Below are 22,568 nucleotides of genomic sequence, written 5' to 3' on the forward strand. Positions count from 1 at the left end.
TTAGGTGTGTCATATCTGGTGGCTTGTTATGAGAGGTTATGACTTATGTAAGTCCACACAAAAAGGAAATCTGCTTGATTCTGCCAGTTGGCAACAGCCTTCACTTTTAGACTTCCTGAAACCTTTTATTTTCTTGCTCCCTGATGCAAACCCCATCAAATATTGAGTATCTTCATGCAGTGTTTTTCACTATTAAATTATAAGTGCCATGAGGAAAGAGACTTCGTTTTCTCAATACTTCTTATTTCCCTCAAAAAGGACATGAGCTACGATGGGAAAGAATAGAGGTTCACACCCCACTTCTGATGCTACGTAGTTTTCTCATGTGGAAATTTATAATCTTTAAGGACCTTTCCAACTGCCATTCTGTGATCTTATAATCTTATGAACCTAAGAAACAAAACTTATGCCAACTAAGGTTTTCTGATTTCGATTCCAAATTTAAATCTTCTTTATTCAATATGCCATGCTGTTCTTTGAAAAAAAATCATTTCCCCATGGAAATTAGAAAAAAATGAAGTGTTTATGATATAACTGTCCTTTTCATCCATAACCCATGGGATTATGCTAGGTGGAGTGGCAGTTTTACACTTGAACCAGAACAACACAAACAACTCGGAGCAGCTTTGAGAAAACCAGCCACAAGTTTTGAAATTAGCCCATTTCCTCACTTGTGCAATCAAAGCATTGCCATCTGTTCCCTTCACTCCCCCAAAGAGCCCTTCAGTCTGTACTTCATGGATAACAAGACTAACAATTGCAAACACATTCTCTTAGCACGCAACCTGTAAGTGAAATATGTCTACAAGTAAACCAGTCAGATCATTCTTTGCACACACACACACACACACACACACACACACACACACACACCCTTCAATGTAGATGAAATTAATCCCCAAGCCCTAAACACTATTAAATATTTTACAATGAATCCCTAACACTTCCCAACATACTCCTGAAAAGAATTTTTTTGGATATTGATGTTAAGTCCACAAAATTGGAAAGAAATAATTAAACATTACAAAGCAAATATAAATTAAAAATACATGGACTCATATAGGATTTCTTTAAAATTCTCACTGTGTACATTAGTTTTCATTACGTTCTGTTCACTGTGAGGGGCAGCTAGATGGGGAAGTGGATAGAGCCCCAACCCTGGAGTCAGGAGATTCATCTTCCTAAATTCAAAATTGGCTTCAGACACTCCCTAGCCTTATGACCCTGGGCAAATCAATTCATCCTGTCTTCCTCAGTTTCTTCATCTGTAAAATGAGCCAGCAAAGGAAATGGCAAACTGCTCCACAGTTTCTTTGCCAAGAAAACCCCAAATGGGATCACGGAGAATCAGACATGATTGAAATAATTGAACAGCCAAATGGTCATTAGCCATTTTGCCTTTTTTTTTATCATTGCTATAATTTCCATGGAAAGTTTTACCTTTAATTGAGTTTTATAAAAGGGTTAGTATGGGGATAGCTAACTTTAAAGTGTTTCAAATTCATATCTATTTCCATATTTATATGTAATTATTCCTGGAATTAAAGATAAAATCTTCATTGGAAATTTTAACAATGGCTATAACATTTGTATTTCTTACAAAGTGGCGATGATATAAATGCTATAAAATTAAAAATTTAAAACTGTCTTATATTTATATATATGTACATATGAATACATATGCCTATTGTATATATGTATACAATTAAGAGAATATATGTGTGTGAATATATATGCATATACATACATGTATAAAGTTACATCTATATATATGTGCTGTATGTCTGTGAGTGCATATATATATATATATATATATATATGTTAATTATTCATGGAAAGCATACTGATAGAGGGTCTTAAACTATAGTATTAGGCTAACCTTCCCACAGGTTTCCCCTAATAACTGCCAATAATTAACATTTATATAGTGCTTTTCAAATATTATCTCATTAAACCTCACATAAACTCTTCAAGATATATGTTAATATAATCCTCATTTTACAGATGATAAAACTGAGGTTACAAGAGATTATGAAACTTGACTAGGTTTATCCTACTGAGGCAAGATTTGAATTCAAGTTTTTCTGTTTCCAAGCTGGACCTTCCCTGGACCATCTAGTCATCTAGAATCCAAAACAGCCCCCATCCCTGGGGACGCAACCTGTGAGGGTTCAACTTGGAAAGATGAACAGCAAAAAACATCTGGTCTCATTTCCCCAACTTCTACTCCTTTTCAAAGCCTGAGTCTCTGGTAGGCAATGGCACTTCTCACATTGTTCGTTTTCAGCCCCCACCAGTGTGCTTCCCATTAGTAATCGACCCCAGGACACAAAGGACTCTTCAAAGCATTTACTAGGAAGGCAAAATAGAAATAATACAATTACTATACACACAGAATTTCAGAATCAGAATCCAAGGCCAGATCTTCTACCGTCAAATCCATTACTTTTTCCATGGAACCATAGTATCTAATGTGGAGCCATTTTCTGGAGATTATATAGATGATGAGCTCTTAAATACACTGGTGACCAGTTCCAAGTGGTCAGATTAGGATACCTCAGGAAGAGGAACTTCTGGTTTAGCATAATATTGATGAAGAAGGGAGAGAGAAAAATTATCTGGGGGAGATTTTGTCTAAGATTTGTTTGTTAGCTACTATTTCTATTAACACAAGAGATAATTGATGGTTCCTGCCATTGTGGTGGACTGACTGCAGGTGGCTAAAGTCAGCGAGTGGTCTCACTAGATCTAGAAGCAATGGGGTGACCACCCAGGAATGGTGAGCTAACAAGCTAAGGATGGGTAAAGAGGCTGAAGTTGGGAACTTATTGTTTGGTGGTTACAGCCACATCCAGCTCTTCATGATCCAATTTGGGCTTTTCTTGGCAAAGATACCGAAGTTTCTTTTTCCAACTCATTCTATGTATGTGGGACTGAGGCAAATGGATTTAGGCAATGTCTAGGATCAAACAGCTACTAAATGCTTGAGGCTGGATTTGAACTCAGGGCTTCCAGACTCAGGCCCAGCACTCTATTCACTATGCAACCTAGCTGCCCCTGAAGTTGAAGTAGAAATGTGACAATTCAGCAATAAGACCATCCTATAAGTGACTGCTACATTTCTAGTCTTTATAAGAAAAAGAGAAGAAAAAAAATCCATACAAATGATTTAAATAAATAAAAATAATTGAGTGGTTTGAGCTAGGTAAATTCTGAAGTTTCTTCTTCCTTTAAATTTATGATTCTCTTTATTATAGTTAAGTACAGAGAGGGACATTTTAAGTTTCACAAAGCACCATTGCTCCTTGTGGAACAGTAGTAGAATCTAAAGCAATTTTATTTATATTGGAGGTTTAGTTTGCCTTTTTTGTTGTTGTTTATTTTTTTTCTGAAAATTTTGTTCTTTACCTCAGGGTACAAGTACAAATTTAAAGCATTAATTTAAATGCATATGGCCAAGGAGCAGTTAAAATGACATATTAAGCTTATTTGCCTTAGGTTGTGTCTAGCCATACAAACTATTTCTTCCTTATTAACCAAAAAAAAAAGTGGAAATTTATATTATATTTTTAAAAACAGTTGTGGGGAATCTAAAGATTTTGTATTTCTAAACAAATCCTTATAATTGCATTCTATTATAATGAAAATTATCCCCCTACTACCTTGTACCTTTACCAAATTCAAATAAGCTTTATTAATTTAATTTAATTTATTAAGTCAAATAAATAAATAAATTATGTTTATTAATTTGTAAAAAGGAATAAAAAGCATAACAATGTTATAATAACTATTATCATCATTATTATTAATTATTATCATTAACAATTGTAACAATTTCCCATTAGTATTGTTCTTTACAATTTACAGAGTGCTTTTTACCTAACCTATGTGATATATAAAAAGTTCAAGAGACATAGCATAATGTTTCTAAAACTCAGAATATTATGTGAAAACTTGCATGATATAATGTCTGAAAAAGACACTATATAAATGTCATTTGTTATTATTAGAGAGATTCCTCTTAAATTAATTAAACAATTCATGGAGAATTAAAAGTAATGACTGGTTCATAATGCTCTGAAGAATAAACAGAAGGTAAGGCAGGAGTCAGCTACTATTGGACTAGGTCAGGCAAGGAATTTGATAATCCCAATTATAGATGTAGAACTCACTGTAGTGATTATCCAGGCCGCCTTTCTACCTGGGTGATTTTGATTAAATCCCTTTAACTCTGGTGGAACTCAGTGTCCCTATTTCCAGATAATTGTGGAGAGTAACAGCACTGTTGTGAGTACAGATCCTCCATCTCTAAATTCAGTTCTTTTTCCTCAAAACAATATCAGAATTATACTGCATTTACTACTTCTCATTGGCTTTCTCAGTTTAACCCAGAGAACCTCTACTTTCCCCAAAGCCAAATGCAGTAATTATTTATTTTTGCTATAAACTGTGTATTTCCTGTCTTGATCAAGCTATCAAAATGCCCCTTCTAGTCCTTTAAAAATGCAAAAAGTTTAAGAATATATTAATAAATTATCCATGTACTAATTCCTATTTAGCATGTCCTATGATGTATTTTGCATAGGTAATACAGTATATGTAATATAAATAATTATAATATGTAATTATATATATTATGTAACCACATTATTATGTTTCTCTTCTGAAATCATTGTGAATAGAAACCCAAAAAATTGTATATTGGCAAAAGAATATTTGAAGTCAACTGCTTCAATTATGTCATTTGTTGTTTTTGATTTATTTGTGTAGGTATATATATATATATATATATATATATATATATATATATATATATATATATATTTTAATAAATATGCCCTGACTATCTTGGGCCCCTATCCCATTATGAAGTCAAGCATCTTTAAAATAATCTTAAATTTAGGTAGTCAATTATTGCTACTATGCAAATAGAGTAATAGGCAGAGAAACAGCAGAGAGAGAGAGACAGAGAGTCAGAGACAGAGACAGAGAAACAGAACAAATCTATTTAACTGGAAGCCGTAGGGACTGAAACTACTTTCAATGGCCAGCAAAATATTAGGTACAGAAACTCATCCTGTCAGTGTAGATCAGCATGTTCTCTTTAATGTCATCATTATCATTGAGAATAAGAGTGAGTGGCTCTGAAGTTACACAAGCAGAGTATGTAAGGAGGGATTCAATCCTTCTTGGCTTCAGACCTAGCTTTCTAAACAATGCCCTTCAATGCTTCCCAATTAGAAGGGAAAATAATTTCTAAATCATCTATCACTCATATCTCTTTCTATCCCAATTTCTATACACACACACACACACACACATACATTCAATATACGGACATATAATATGTGAATATATATATATATATATGTATATATATATATATACTATATTTATAATGTTATATAAATATAATAAAATATATAAGTCTAAATATAAATTCAAAACATACCTATGTCATGGAAGATCACATTGCTATTGTCCTTTTACTTAAGATAATTTATTAACTAAGTGCATATAGTGACTAGTTGTACTAGATACTTAATAAATGTTTGTTCATTGTTTAGTCAGGAGTAATATAACAGCTTTACTGAATTACACAGATTATTCTTTTGCATATTAAGAGCTCATTAAACATCTCTTTGTTCATTATTTTTTAAGATCAAAATCAAAGCATTTGTCAAAAGCCTATGAATGGATTTTTAATAAAATCCAATGGATAATTATCCCAGCAATATTTGCTTAAAATACTATAAGCTTCTGGGTACAGTCATGGGATCTCTTACTGATGTCCTACTGGCTTTAATTGCTTTCAGGAAAAGATAATTTTTTTTAAATGCCTCTTCTGAAATGGGGAAAATGTATCCTGAATAAAGTAAATTGAGAACATTTCCTTTCTTAAAAATGCAAATATGGCTGTATTTATACCAAAACATTCCCTGGGAGAAAGTGTCTCTTAGCCACTAAAGAATGGAGTCAGGGAATATTTCTTTTCTTTTTTCTTTTTGGGTTTAAAAATGGACTTTGACAGCCACTTTGATTGGTTATGGATTGGAGAACTATTGCAATGCATTTTCTATTCCCACGTACAGTTTCCCCACCCATATTTTTGTTCTTTTTAATTTTTTAGTGAATGTGACACTTGTCAAAAACAGTAAATGTGACAGTCCAGAAGACTGAAATTTTTATTTCATCGAAAACAAATGGTGAAGAATTCTTCATTCAGATTTGTCAATGTCCTTCAAGTCCAGTGTGGAAAATACAGAGTAGTTGATCAAAAGTCTCTGCCATTTACTGTACACTCAGAGTTTGAAAGGTTATCTTATTTATGCCTTAAATTATGTGACAGATGCATATTATTTGAGATTTATTTATTAATATGCAGCAGTTGTTCTTTGTATCCCCAGAGCTCAGCAGAGTGTCTGAAAAATAAAGAAACAATAAATGTGGGTTCATTAAGCAAAACAATTATCAGATAATCATCCTGCCTTTTTTATATATTGTACTCAGTATTGTAGGGCTTCTGCCTGCCTCAGTTTCCTCATTTGTAAAATGAGGATAATAACAGTAATTTCCTCCCATCATTGTTGGAAGGATTACCCAAAAAAAAAAAAAAAACACTTAGCACGGTGCTTAACTAGCAGTAGAAACTATATAACTCTTAGTTCTTTCTCTCCTTTCAGCACCTGGGTTCACAATTTCAGAAGCATCCTTTACTCTTCGCTCTCCTTCTTTCACACTATATCCAATTATTTATTAACTCTCTCAATTCTGTCTCCACGATGTCTCTCACATGGTCACCTTCTTAGTGACCTGATAAAAAACCCTGATCACATATTATTATGTGGTGTTCCTGCCTCCAGCCTTCCCTCTCTCCAAGCTGACCTTCATACAGCTGCCTAATCAATATGTCTAAATATGTCTCCATATATTTATCCAAACTGATCCTTAGGTCTAAAATGGATATTCCTCTCCTCTATTCATTTTAGAAATGCTGGTTTACCAAAGCTCAGATTAAGTTCTAGCTCGTAAATGTTCTAGCTCTTGATCTCAATCTGTTAGTACCAACTACTCCAAGTAATGACGTTGCACTTCTGTGTATTAGTATTCATGTATATTTATCTGTGTTTATGATGTTTTCCTGAAATAGAACATAAATTTGATGAGAGCAGGGTCTAAGGAATGCTTAATTTTTATTTCTGTATTCTTTATAACTAAAACAGTTATAATGTTATGAATCCTTAAAAACATGCTTGTAGAATGAATAAATGAGAATGATGATTGGGAAAGGATTTTTATGCAATTGTCAATATATTGGTAGAGGAAATTTCAACATTGAAAGTTCTCTAAATCAATGAACTCTAAGGTTCAATGAGAAACAAAACAAATACAAAAAGAAAGCAGAGAACTTTGGTTCCCTGGTATATTGAAATAGAAATAACCACTAGTTGTAATGTGATATTGTCCTATTCAGGCAATGGCATTAATTTTTTTCCTCCTGTTTTGAAATAATTCACGTGGCCTCCCATTGTCACTTGCATGACTTAATATTTTCCGGTTTTCTTTTTGCTTTAAGACAAGGGAGAAATCAGGTTAATCCAATTCAAATAGCTTTCCATCCCTGCCCCCTATAATTTTCATAAAATATAATTATAGAACTCCTGTAGCTATAGCTCTGTCTTAAAATCCATTCTGCTTTTCAAGTTATAAAAAAGAAGTTCAATTTTATTTACTTATTAAGAATCTGATAAGGGAACATGCTAGAAATAGTACCCCTTCCCTTTCATAATTTTTTAAAATAAAAACTCCATTTTTATATCTGACAGTCTGTTCATTGTCGCCTTGTATGTTCATGTTGCTAAATAACTGGTACTGCAAGCTCTAATCAATTAGTTCATGTCCATGGAGGCTGAGCAAATTAGTGAGTTTTCATGAGAAAATTAGTAGATTGTAATGCTTTCTGCAAATCTAATGATTTTTTAAAAATTTCACTATGAACCTTATACGCTCCAAGTTGTGGGTTACTCAAAGGTTTTCTAGTAGGTATATAAATAGGCAATGCTATATAACAAATGATTATTACTATGAAAAAAATGAAATAACGATATTAGGAAACATGATTGGACAAGGCTGAGGCACAGACATGCAATATAACAAAGGATGACAGGTAGATGAACTTTGGTTTACTCTGGAACCTTGAAATGTTAAAAGACCAAGAGAAATGTTGTCATGGAAGAGGAAGCCTTTAGGGCTCAATCATCATCTCAATTAGAACTGAGGGGATCTATAGACTGCTTTGAATATTAGGAGCTCAGAGATGGAGTGGACTTAAAATGAAGTCACCAACATGAGTTCACCCTGAAGACAAATAATAAATGAAAAAATATTATCGCTCTGTGGGATTTAACTAATGATACTCTGAATTGCTAACTACTCCCTAATGGGCAATCAACTCAGGAGACATAATAATATTGTTACAGCAGGATTTACTTATCTTTTTTTCCCTCCCTTAATGAGGACTTAGGAGCTCCCAGTACTGTGTTCCCCCAGTCCTTCTGTCCCATCACTCCACACTATGGAATGGTTAGGTGTTCCACTCACTCCATAGTCCCAGTTCAGCCTCTCTTTCCCTTATTTGATGGCCTCTGCTCATTTCATGAGTCTAAAGGGTACAGATTAAAAGCCTGGGTCATTCCAAGAGCACCAGAAGATTCATTTTTTCCTTTCCCTCATGCATTTCCATTCAATGGGCTCCAGCCATATGGAATGAGAGCCCATTTACAAGCACATTTAACTGTGCACAGATGTGGGATTTGGGGTTTGTTGTTTTATTTTTTTGTTTGCTTTTAACTCATGACCAAAGATGTAAAAAGTAATCGAGTAAAAATACTTGGAAATAACTAATAAAAGCACTAGTATCACCTAGATTTTTTTAATCCTTTAGTACCTACTATGTGCCAGGTACAGAATACAAAGAAAGGCAAAAGTGTCCATGTTTTCTAGGAACTCACAGTCTAAAAGGGAGGTAACGTGCCAACAACTATGTATAAAAATCATATATAGAAGATAACCTAAGCCAGAGACAATGAAGGAATGGAAGGCATTAGCTTTAAAGTAGGGGGCAGAGGAAGTTGGGAATGTCTTTATGTAGAAGGTGACATTTTACTTAGGACTTGAAAGAATCCAGCAAAGTGAAGATGCAAGAAAAAAGGAAGATAAACATTTTAGGCATAGGAGACAGTCAGCGAACATGATTTCTAGACAGAGAAGAAGCTAGTCTATAGGTCTCCACCATCCAAGGAGTTTCACCATACCAATATATAGGTTTATAGATATGTAGATTTCGCCAGATTTAGTCACTCTCCAGGGATGCTGCAAGCATCCTGAGTGATGGATTTTGCCAATGGCAGCAATACTTAACCATTCACATGCTCAGAGGTCATGATAGTTATATGTAGTGTAGAACTCAAGCCCAGTGACCATTGCTATTCCTTTTCTCCTTCCAATTCTCCCACAGAACTAGCATTCCATTTTCCCCTCCTGTTTCTTTCTTCCTAGTATTTTTATTGGCTGGACTGCTTAAGAAAGAGGCAACTTCCACACCATCTCCATCTATATCAGAATATATTGGAACTGGAATATTGGAGTGTAGTCAGGGATGGGATGGTGCAAATACAATCCCCTCTAGCTGTCTTACCTTCTTTGTGCTACCCTTCCCTTTCTACCAAGTTCATGTCCTTGAGGTTCCAAAGTTGTTTTTACTTCTACGAAATTCTCCTTATTTCCCCATCTTAATTCCCCTTTTATCCTGGTCTCATCTTTATGGACATGGTCTACCTACGGGGTCATAGTTTCTAAAATGGGGAGTAGATATCACTCTACTGCAACAGTAGAGGTTTGGATATACTCTCTGCCTTTCATTGTTAAAATGTAAGCGTCTGATTTATTTTTTTAAAAAAAAGAGGTAGCAATTCCATATCAGAAATGTAAAGCTATGATAAAATACATAACCCAGAATTCTTTGCCTCCCAGTCAGGCCTTGGGTACTAGAATGAGAATACCAAAAGAAATTTAAATAATACAATGGATTGATTCTGAAATTATTTTGAACATTTCCTCTTTTTTAATCATCTTCTGATTATTTTTTTAAATCATCCATTCATGTGGATTTTCCCAAAGGAATGCCCCCCAAAACCTAATATTCCAAGCAAACCACCCTTTATTGAAACTTTGTGATTATAAAAAAGATGAAAATATGAATACAATACCATATAAAATGAAATAAAATAAAGAAGTTCTCAAGGGAGTAGCCATGTGTCTGCACTCTTAAGCATTTGCCCTATTTTCCTTTTTGAATAAATCTTCAAATACAAAGAGCTAAGGTTTCTCCTCAGGATAAATCTAGTTAAATTTGAATTAACTATAAGAATCTTGACACACCCAATTAAAGTTAGCTCTTCAAAACACCCTTCAACCAGTGTGTGCCAGTTTGGGAGGTAGGGAGGGTCTTTAATCTATGACAGGTCCGTAAACTCTTTCAGACCAGCAAAATAACACTGTATTCACCAGAGACTTGAAACTGAGAAATCTTGAATGTAGTAGACATTTCCTTTCTCCTTTAATAGGTTGCCTTTTAATATTATTAGCTCAGTGTATTTGAGTTGGGAACCCCATGGCAAAGTTGACAATGGTACATAGAAGAAAGGTTTGTACAGAAGTCTATGAGAGTTGTAAAGGGATTTTCTGATCCCTGTCCTTGCCCACGTATTAAAATGTTCTCTCCCTTCTTGGAATCTCAGTGGTACACATCAGGAAAGGACCAGGTGGGGATTAGTGATAGGGTTGGAAGAGATAGAAAGACACACAATGAGACAGACAGTCTCAGAGACAAACACAGGGACCCCAAAATTGAGACAGAGAGAAAGATAGAGACCCCCAAACTGAGAGACAGAAAGAGACCCCAAAACTGAGAAACATAGAGACAGAAACTCAAAAACTGAGAAACAGAGAGAGACAAAGTCAAAAACAGAGACCCAAAAATTGAGAGACAGATGGACAAAGACAGAGACATGAAGGTAAAGAATTGTATCAAAGAAAAAGATACAGATGCACAGAGAAAAAGATAGAGAAAAGAAACAGAGACACAAGAAATTAGCGAGATAGGAGAGAGTTACTGAAACAACTTGAATGGGAGGAAGTTCTTGTGTGAGAATTTTGAGGGGGAATGAAAGTGTACTCCAGCATATTTTAGTATTTCTCTCTTTATATCAGTATCATCATTGTAAAAGGAAAGAAGGAAGGAACAAAGGAAGAAAAGAAAGGATAGAGGGAAAGAAAGAAGGAGACAAAGAAAGAAAAAGAAGGAAGGAGAGAAAGAAAGAAAAATAAGGAAGGAATAGAGACAGGGAGGGAGAAAGGAAAAAAGGAGGGAGGGAGATAGAAAGGGAAGGAGGAAGAAAGGGAAGGAGAGAAGTATGGATGAAGGGAAGGAGGGAAGGATTTTCTTTACAAACTACTATAATACTGGATAAAAAATTAAACTGTTGAGCCAATGCTATTCAGCAAAAAAATGGGAATACATTGATTGAACTGGCTTTTTCTTTAAATTAATTCATTATTTAATTAGAATTCAGTGCACTTGATTTGTATTTACACACATAGGCTTCACTATTATTGCTTTCCAAGACCATTCACAAAGTGACTCTATAATCCAAGGGAGTCAATGATTACAAGAGGAAGTTCCTACATGTATGAAGATCTTAGTACTTTTTGTAACAGCAAAAAACCAGAACCAAAGTAAATGAGTATTTGAAATGAGTATATGAAGGCTAACAAATTGTGCTATTAGTATAAGAGAACATTGCTGTACTAGAAGAAATAATGATATGATAAATATAAAGAAACAAGTGAAATCAATATACTTAGGAGGAAATATATTCAATGGTGAGCACCATGAAAATGGACAAAAAATAGATATGTAAAATTATATTGTCCAAGTTAGGCCCCAAAGATGTCATAGGAAAATTTCCTTTCCTTGCAGAGGTGGAGTGAGGGATTATGGGCTCAAAATTTTGCATGTAACTTAGGACTATTTTTCAAGGATGCATTGTATCCCTTTATTAGAAAGCAAGTAATATGAGAATAAAAGATTATAATTTTTTGTGTCCCCCTTGGTTAGTAGAGTACAAATATTAAGTGCTGAATTAGTTTCATATTTGATTGATCTATTACATCCATGTCCTTTCTGGCAAACCAGATCACATATTCCTATACTTTAACCATCTTCAAAGCACGTCTGAGCCATTCTCCATCTTCACTCCCCAGTTCATCTTTCTAGTGGCCTTTTATCCAACCAGGATCTGGCACACTTTCCATACTGCTGTCATTGTCTGAAGATGAGTGTCAAACCCAGGTGGCAGCCAGCAGCCAAATCAGTTTGAAATATAATTAGGAAATATTTAACAAACACACTCAAAAAGATAATGTTAATTTTTGTGCTTGTTTTTTATATACTATCCACTGGGATCTGTTTTTATTTTGAAACACAACTAGTTTGTCGGACTCCATAATGATTTCATGCCATTATTAGTATTGAAAGTAGGACTTTTGAGCAAAATTTTTAAAATGGTTGAAAAATAATCAATTCCATCATCTCTTCTAGAAGGCAACACACTAGGAAGCATTTGGCCAGAACTTAGGGCTTTAGTGTAATGAGAAAGAGAAAATCAAGAGTATTCTGGCCTGGTCCTCTATTATCTCAACAAGACTTTGCTCATTCTAGTTAAGAGACTGAGATGAGTCAACGAAATAGAGAGAAGATTCAAAGGAGAAAAAATTGGCAAAACAAAGCTGGAAGATACATATGGACTGGCTTAAACCTATTCAGAAGCAGAGGACTTTTATTAAGCAAAGTAATACAATCACTATCCTATTGCTCTCTACTTTACCTTTGGTTATAATATACTTCTCATCATCTGTAAGTTTGGCATTTATAAATAAAACATCTGGATAATTAAATGAACTTTTCATTTTTTTACAGAGGCAGTATGACATAGCAGGTGACAAATTTGGCTTGGAGACATCTGAATTCTGCTTTAGTCTCAAGCTCTTAGTATCACATCTCACCTCTGATTAAATGGCTACATAAACATGGACAAGTAATTTATTTTCTCTAAACCTTAGTTTCCGTGTTTGTAAAATGAAGATAATAATAACTATCCCCCAAGAAAGTTGTGAAGCTAAATCAGGTAATAAATGCTTTACAAAATTTAAAGTATTATTATTTTTCAGGAATTATTTATTTTTAAATCATGGATAAAACATGTTACCTCTCAGAGTCTGTTTCCTTGTTTAAAATGGTAACCAGTTTACTTTTGTAGCGCTAAAATTGGGCTCAGACAATGTGGACTTGGAAGTCCTATGTTAAAAAACTGACATACTTATTACCTATTAGATAATTTTGTTTTCCTTTCTACATATAATCATTCTTATCAATAAAATTGGGGCAGGGTTATCTCCAAAGCCCTAAAAGGTCTGGGTCTTTAATGGTGAGGGCTTTAAGTGGGTCAGTATGTCTTTTTTAGTCATTCCTTTCTTTACTCCCAGTCCATTTCCTGGGGGACCTTGACCATTGTACACCTTTTACTTTCTCTACCTTCTTTTTTCCCATTCTGGAATTACGATCAGTTTAATCTTGTTATGACTACCTAAAATGGTGGACCCATCTCTTTCCCCATAGCCTCATCATTTGTTATAATATTCAGTCATGTCCCAGTCTTTGTGACCTTTTCTGGGGGTTTTCTTGGCAGAAATATTGGAATAGTGAACCGTTTCCTTCTGCAACTGATTTTATCAATGAAGAACCAATCAGGGGTAAGTGATTTGCCCAGAGTCACACAGCTGCTAAGTATTTGAGGCTGGATTTGAAATCAGGTTTTCCTGACTCCAAGTCTGATATTCTACTCAAGGTGTCACCTGATTGCCCCATAACTTTTCAAACTAAAAAACTCCTTTCTGGCTTCTCTTCTTCTCTTGATGCTGTGATCCTTTGTAAGAATGTCAGCTTTTTAAGACAGAAACTGTCTTCATTTTTCTACCTGTATCCCTTTTTGCATGATACCTAGTAAACACTTAATATACTTTTTTATTTATTGATTCACTTCTAGCTGTAAATTTATGTTATCTTTTTTTATGGAAAAATTATGGACTTGCTGATAAGTAACAAGACTCATAGCCACAGAGAGTATTGAGCAGTACTTCATTTTTAAAAATACAAGTATGTATGTATGATTTCTTTCTCTGTGAAATTTATTTTTATTGATAAAATCAGCTTAATGGGAAGTGATATAAAATTACAAAATGAATGAAAATTCGACAAATTAATGACTAAACTGAATGAATGACAAATATACTACTTGAGCATGTCTTTGCCCCTAATAGAATGTAAGCTTTTCATGGGCAAGGACCCTTTTTGTTTTTAATTTTTTTGGTAACATAATGTTTGACAAAGAATAAGAACTTTGGGTCCTTTGTTCATTCATTGATTGGCAGAATAAATATACTGAATATATATTAATGAATTAATAGTAATATATTAATTATACTGAATTTAATTAATGAATATAATAATCTAGATTTTCTCAGATACTTTCTTGGAGTGCATGATTTTACTTATGTGCCAAAATTTTCAATAATGTTCAAGTATTCATAAGTTGTATGCCATATGGAAAGTTTCTTTGATCATACTAGGGAATAACTAATGAAACAGGGATGGTATCTTTAGTTTCAAGCCAGTTTCTTTTCAGTTGAATCCAATTATTGATGACCTTTGGACATTTCACTTTGAGAATCATGGACCACCTGCTTAGCCTTTGGGGTGGATTTGTCTAATGATAAATAAGAAATGTCCAAGTGAAAACCTGATTAACACTGTTTAAGTCAATGTGTGGAATGCTCACCTTTGTAGCTGAGAAGAATAAATAGCTGAAATTATTCTGAGGGTATATTGATGATTTTCCTTTTCATACTTCTCTCAAGAACCTCATAACAACATTGTATAATTGTAGATACATAAAAATTTGGATTTCAAAGGTACTTTTTTGGCATCTTGTTCTATTCTTTTTTGGGGGGTACATATTAGGACTTATGATGTCCTAGATGTTATCAATTTTTAGTGTAAGAGCTCACTATAAATAAAAATGGATAATTGAACTGTGATTTCCAGTTTCATAGAATTGTCCAACTCAGATACCCCCTGATTCATGAAATTTCTCCTGAGCTCCCACTCAGTTACCATCTTCCTCTAGGACATCATGGATACTTTATTTAGTTAAGTAAATATTAATACCCTTCTAGACTGTGAGGTATATGAAGGAAGGACCTGTGATGGATCAATTTTGCATTTCTCCTCCCTTCCCAGGACCTAGTGCAATATTCTATACAGAGAAACCACTTTAAAAAGGTACATTTCTGCCTTGGGGAAATGGGAAAAGGGTGTGAAGGTTATAGAAGACAGCTTATAATATCAAATTTGATTGTCTTGCTAATTTTATTTTTTCCTTTTCATTTTTCTATTCCTATAAGAAATGGTTCTTTTTGAAAGGTATGAGAGTTTTCTTGAGAAATGAAGAGTATGTGAAAATGTTATCTAATTTAAAGTTAAAAGTTTATTAATGGAATTAATAAGTAAAATCACTTTTCAACTAGATTCTACCAGAAATATTTTACCACCAGTAATGTTATCTCCCAGATTTTTGCTTTAATGGATAATTCAGAATATCATAGAATTCTAACATGATATGCATTCATTTTAAATGATGCTTTCTTTTGAGTGTGCAATAGTTTTACAATAATGTAATTATTTAGGACATTTAGATTATGTAAAATAAAATGGCAGAGTCAATCAATCAATAAGTATTTATTAAGCACTCTCTACCAGACAGAGCTAACCATTAGTATAAAGCTTCATATTTTAGTATGAGGACTCAGTTTTGAATTTTGAATTTTTCTTTTCTTTTTAATAAGTATACTTCAATAATATTGGTTTTCAGTGGATTTTATTTATTCAAAAAGCATAATTATGAGAAAACATCAGATGAGGAAACCACAGAAATGGTTAAGATCCCCTGCACTAGATATTCAATTTAATGCAAAACTAGTTCTTGCCCTGAAGGAGCTTATATTCTTTTTAAAATTATTGTTAATTTTTGATGGAGCTACATTTTAATATGCAATATAGCATATAAATTACTATGGATAGGCATAGTAAATGAAAAATAATCCCATGAAGAATTAGGGAGATTGAGAAAAGACTTCTATAGATGTAGAATTTAGAGTCTGGAATGAAGCTAAGAGATAGAGGTTGTACTTAGGTTACTGAAGATAGGGAGAAGAGCAGATGGAAAGGCAAACTGACACAGAACCATCCACAAAAGCTTTTCAGACTCTACAATTCAAGAGGCTGATGACTTATTTGTCACCATAAAAGTCCCAACAAATCTTTGATTTCAAGTCTTTCCTATAGAGTAGGTTTAAATGTCTGATCAGAAATCCTCACTCCTTCCCCTGAGCTTTGTGATTTGATCTTATATGAGAAAAAGGACTTTAGTTATTGGAGAGCAAATGGAACAGATAATGGGGCATAATCTTAAGGGAATTCTTTTAGGATTCCTAAGTGGTTTAAGTTAGGATGTTATCAGTACTATACAATGATTACATTTCTCAAAGTAAACCTTTTAAAGAAGAGATGAATAAGGATGGCCATTTTTCCCAGCCAAGATATGCATCTTTTAAATTAAATAAGGTCCTTATTAATAATGTAAATATGTCCATTGGTGGCCAAGGAATACAGTATTGTAAATGCATTTTATATTGGTCCCTAAAATCACTTTGAGCCAGTCTACTTTAGGATAATTTTTTAAAAATATATGCATAAATATATAGACATATGTATGTGTGTATACATATACACATAAATTCACACATATTTTATATATAAACGCTATGTGTACATATAATATGTACATATATAGTAAATATTCAAATATGCATGTATAGATTAGACATATATGTATTCATGTATATGGGAACATATGCACATATATGCAATGTAGGTATATAATGCATTGTATATAATCACACATGTATACTGGCTATTTTTATGTATAAATATACATGTTTATGAATAAATCTATGCATATGTGTATATATGTATATATATATATCCATACGACAGTTTTTCCCACTAAATTCACCATGTAACCAGCTAAATTTTAAAACCGGATGGTCACTAAATTGCAATGATTTTGGCTGCTAGCTGCAAAGGTCTTTCCCAAGTACTCTACACTTCAATTACTCATTTTTGGGTGGGAAGCTCTGCTGGGAAGTAATCTAGCTTCTTGATATTCACTTGGCTGAGTCAGTTCCATTGAAATCTCCTCCTCTGGAGAGTGGCTCATTTGTTGTTCAAGAGATTGGGGCCTTTATACATTACTACTGATCCAAGTAGGAACAACCATAATGGCTTGAGTGATATTGCTTGTGAACTCACGAAAGCCTGGATTATTTGCAACATAATGGAATTTGTAGGAATGGATGTAAAATCTATAGATGAATATGTAAGGGTATTTTATTTTCTATAATCATTCAAGTTTAAATAAAATATTTTAAAAGATTTAATATATTAAATTGTTATAAACTTATTTTTATTTCTTTTTTTAATCCATTAACTTTGAAAGGCAATAGAGTAATTGGAATGTTGGAATGAGTCTAGAAGACTGAGTTTTGTAGTCTTCATCTGATAATCGGTACCTGTGTGACAATAAGCAGTTCAAAATCTCAATGAATCTCAATGTCTATAGCTGCAAAACATAGAATTTACCTCCTTGAATTGCTGTTTGGCTCAAATGAGATTGTGTGCTTCCTAAATTTTAAAGCAATACAAAAATGTCCATTTCCCCTCTCCTTTATACTTGTATCCGAAAGCTTAGCACAGTGACTGTTAATCAAAACAAAACAAAACAACAACAACAAAAAAAAAACCTCAAACTCAGTAAACTCCTTTTTTCTCACTCATTATTATTACCCATATGTCTTAACGCCAGTTTTCTATATTTGAAATTCTAAGCCTAACTGCCTTTCAGTACTCAATCATTGATGTTTAACTTATTCTAAGGGAATTATAGCAGTGATATCCATTGGGTTTCTGTCATCATTTAGAAAATCTTGAAGTAAACGTTGCCTATACCTATGACACACAGGGGATTATTTGAAGAGTTCTACTATATCATCAAAAATAAAAATTTGACCTTGGTACTATCATACTAACTGAAAAATCTATGAAGGGATATATATGACTTACATTCTCCTAGATAATCAGCTGAATTTATAAGTAGAATTATAATTTCTATTCTACCTATTCTATAAATACAATCCTAAATTTTATTTTATTTTTCTTTTGTGCATCAAATAAACATTGACTTATCAGTGCATAAAGCTGGTTAATTTTTAGACCATTTCTCAATAATAATTTGAATAGCATATTATTAAGATTGTAAGATTTAATGTTGAAAGGGAACTCAGAATATATCTAGCACAATATATTTTTTGCACAGTTAAGGAAAATGAAGCTAAGTAACAAATGTACTCCTCAAATAGATTTGCTTGAATATGTAACAAGTAAATTATCCTTACTAATGGTTGCTTGGAAAATTACTTTATTTCTTTAAGACTTGGTTTCCTTATCTATAAAACAGATGAAAGCATCTGTAATATCAACTTCACAGGTAAAGGTATTGTGAGGGTCAAATGAGATAATGATTATAAAGTGCTGTGTAAGTCTTAAAGAGCCCTGACAATATCAACTCAAATCTCTATATTTCATCGGCATACAGAATAAAATCTAGTGGCACCCCGTTGCCACTAACATCAAATACAAGCTCCATTCTTTGACATTTATAGCTCTTTACAACCACTCTCTGACATACTTTTCCATCCATATTTTACATTATTCTTCAAGTGCTATATAGTTCAGTGAAACCTGTCTTATTACTGTTCCTCACATCACATATCACACTCTGTCTCTCATCTCTGTGCCTATACCCCATGGTGGGATGCATGCCCTCCTTATTTCCATTTCTTAGGATCTCTATAAAATACATAATAGATTTGAGGTTTTATGTGCAATCATCTTTTTTTTTAATTATACTTATGTTATGGAAATACTTGTTTTATTTTGTAAATAAAAAATTCAATACTTAAAAAAAATTAGCCCTAGCATTACTTTCTACCCAAGATTTTCCTTGATCTACTTAGTTATGCCTTCTCTCCAAAAATATCTTAATATTTTAAATATATTAATATTAATGATAATATAATATTATTTATTATTATATTATATGTTATAATATAATAAAATAAAAATATATTAGATATATAAATTTGTAGACATTAATAGAAAAATACATATATTTTTCTATTAATGTCTACAAATTTACATACACACATTCTCTTAAGAGCAGATCTTTGAAATTGGGAACTGTTTAATCTGAATCTGTGAATTCATTCTGAGAACTGAGTATGTTGCATGAAATGTAGCAGGATTTAATCGATTTTCATTCATTTATTCATTGATCATGATGATCACTGTCATCATCCCTCTAGGAATGATTCAAGATTAGAGCAGTTTGGTGTATGTGGGGAAAAGCTATGGCATCAGGGATAAATCAACATACCTGCAAATATTTAAAATCAAGTCAGCAGTTTTAGAAGATTTCTTTTCTCTTGTACCTATTCCACATGATCCCCTTTTGTGTAATAGACCATAAACTTCTTTAGATTATTCCCAAGAGGAGAGCAGCTGGTTAGATTTCTCCATTGTTTTCCAGATTTCAACAAGAATATTAAGTCCAGTAATACATGGAGTTTGATGGTGTCTGAAACATATCACGCTTTCTTATCATCCTTATGATAACTTTTAATTTCTGTAGTTTCTGTAGAACATGAGGCAATGATAGAAAAGTATTCTGATTTTCTATGATACACAAGTCTCTTTTGTTTTCTCTTTACATTTTCTCAGCATATAATTCAGAAATTGAAAGTAGACTCATAAACTTATCATTAGGGGATGATTTACAGCAGTTCATTTGACAGGATTCTCTGAATACTCTGACATTGGAGCTCAGGATGTGACACATGAAGGTATGTCCTCATCGGAGACTATAATGTTTGCTGTCATTTAGCAATGGCTTCATATTCCATATTGCCATTTATATCTCAGTCACAAAGTCTTGCCTGGAAATTGTCCGTGTGTTTAATATGCATGAAATTCCCAGAAACCGAGCAAGAATTCTTGAAGATATTAATATTTTAAATGCTCATAGGTGCTCAGGACTCTCTAAGTGAGGAATTGTTTTGTTACTATTTTATCAATATTAGAATCTGTTTGGCTAATTAGGATCAACTCTCGAACCAATAGACTTTTGTTTCTCATTTAATGAATTTCAACGGCAACTTTTGAGACACGGAAATCCTAGAAATAGGTTATTTTTAAACATTTAAGGGTGGGTTCAATTATTCAATTAAAGACACCAAATTCAATATCTTTTATTTTGGTGAAGATTTTTGCTTCTATTCCATGCTTTAACGATGCCTTGATTTTCCTATGCATTTGGTCAAAGCTAGTTGGCCATTTTCTAAATTGCTTTTCCAGGCTCATTTCATGTTACTCTTCTCTATTCTGTGTGTCATAATCAACATTTCCTCCTCGTTGCTGCCTAAATTTGACATTTCATCGCTGTCTTTTTGCCTCTGAAACATCAGTTTCCTATGCTGGGAATTCACTTCCACTTCACTTCTGCCTCATTGAATCTCTAGGTTCCTCCAGGGCCTTATACATGTTATCTCCAATAGGAAATCGTTGATAATTTCCCTAGAAAAATACTTAGCAGTGTCTGGCACACAGTGAGAGCTATCTAAATGTTTTTGTTTTTACTGTTGTTGTTGTTCATTCTTTTACTTTGGTCTTCAGTGAACTAGTTTTAGATGAAAAACATTATTTTAGCAGTTGAAATAACCTGAAAGAAGATATCTTGCCATCTGCTTTATTTTTACTATCTAAGTACAATGGCACTTTTCCTTTGATTTTCAACTTGAAAAATCCTAGTTCCCATAGTAGAATGTAGGCTACTTAGGGTCAAGGACTATCTTACATTTATATTTGTATCCCTTGTGCTTGGCACAATGCTTTGCAAATAGTCAATACTTAATGCTATCTTTTATCTTTTTATTCATTGTCTTGAGTAACTTCTTAAGAATCCTTAATAAATAAGAATTAGATTTCCATAGAAAAAAAAACTGCTAGTAATAAGTCAATAAAAAATCATCAAAATCTGGCTATAGATGGGTAACATCCTTTCATCTACCTCTTAATGATTTTTTATTATTATCATCATCATCAGTATCATAATCATCATCATCATCAGTAGTATAGGAATGTTGCTGCTGCTGTTGTTTTATCTTAGAACTGATTAGAGGATTCTTAATTTCTATTCTTCCTTCCTTCCTGTGTTTCTTCCTTTCTCCCTCCATCCTGCCTTCATTCGTTTGTCCCTTTCCCCCTCGTCCCTCCATCCTTTTTTCCTTCCTTCAATTCCTCTATTTTTTTCTTCCTTCCTTCCTTCCTTCCTTCTCACCTTCCTTCCTTCCCACCTTCCTTCCTACCTTCCTTTATTCTTTCCTTCCTTCTTTTCTTCTTCTCTTCCTCTTTCCTCTCTCCTGACATTCCTTTCTTCCTCCCTACTTCCTCTCCCCCCCTCCATCCTTCTCTGACTCTGTCTCTCTGTCTTTTGTTCTTGCTGTCCTTATGAAAGGACATTGTGATTTTAATATCTTAAGATCTTTGATGTAGAGCCGGAGGTAACAGAGTTGAAGAAACTGAAACTCCAAATTCAAATGGTTTGTGGTGAAAAGAAGGAAGGCATTTTAATGAATGCTGAAAAAAATAGAGAAGAGATGACTACTATTTAAAAATAATTCAATCTTCAATTCCCTTACCATTTACATAAGCAAGCAATAAGGAATAGTTTGCTCATGTTAGAATGTGGAATTATTATTAATTATCATTTTAAAAAAATCATTTTGCCATCTTATGCCATTTCAACTCTCAACTCATCCCTTGATTACAATGAAGCCATTGCCATCTATTCTGCTTCATGTAGGCATATGGAATTAACTTCTTCTTGAATACTCTAATTATATTACAATATGGCATAGGACACTAGGAGTTCTGCTGGATCAGAGACTTTTAAAAAGGCTTGAATAGCCAAATTATTTCATATACTTTTGAGAGACTGAATTACATGGTAGAGAATAATATTGACATTTACTGGAACAAAGAACCTAACCTCTTTCTTCCATTGCTTTTCTTCTCATAACATAGCATTTATTCACCCAATAATAAAAATATGCTTAAAACTTTAATCTATTCATCTATGAGACAATTATGGGATATGTTAGAGCTTTTTCTACTTTATAGGTACTATGTGAGGGCTATACAAATCTAGAAAAAATTC

Source organism: Antechinus flavipes, chromosome 3 (assembly GCF_016432865.1).
Source record: "Antechinus flavipes isolate AdamAnt ecotype Samford, QLD, Australia chromosome 3, AdamAnt_v2, whole genome shotgun sequence".
NCBI lineage: Eukaryota > Metazoa > Chordata > Mammalia > Dasyuromorphia > Dasyuridae > Antechinus > Antechinus flavipes.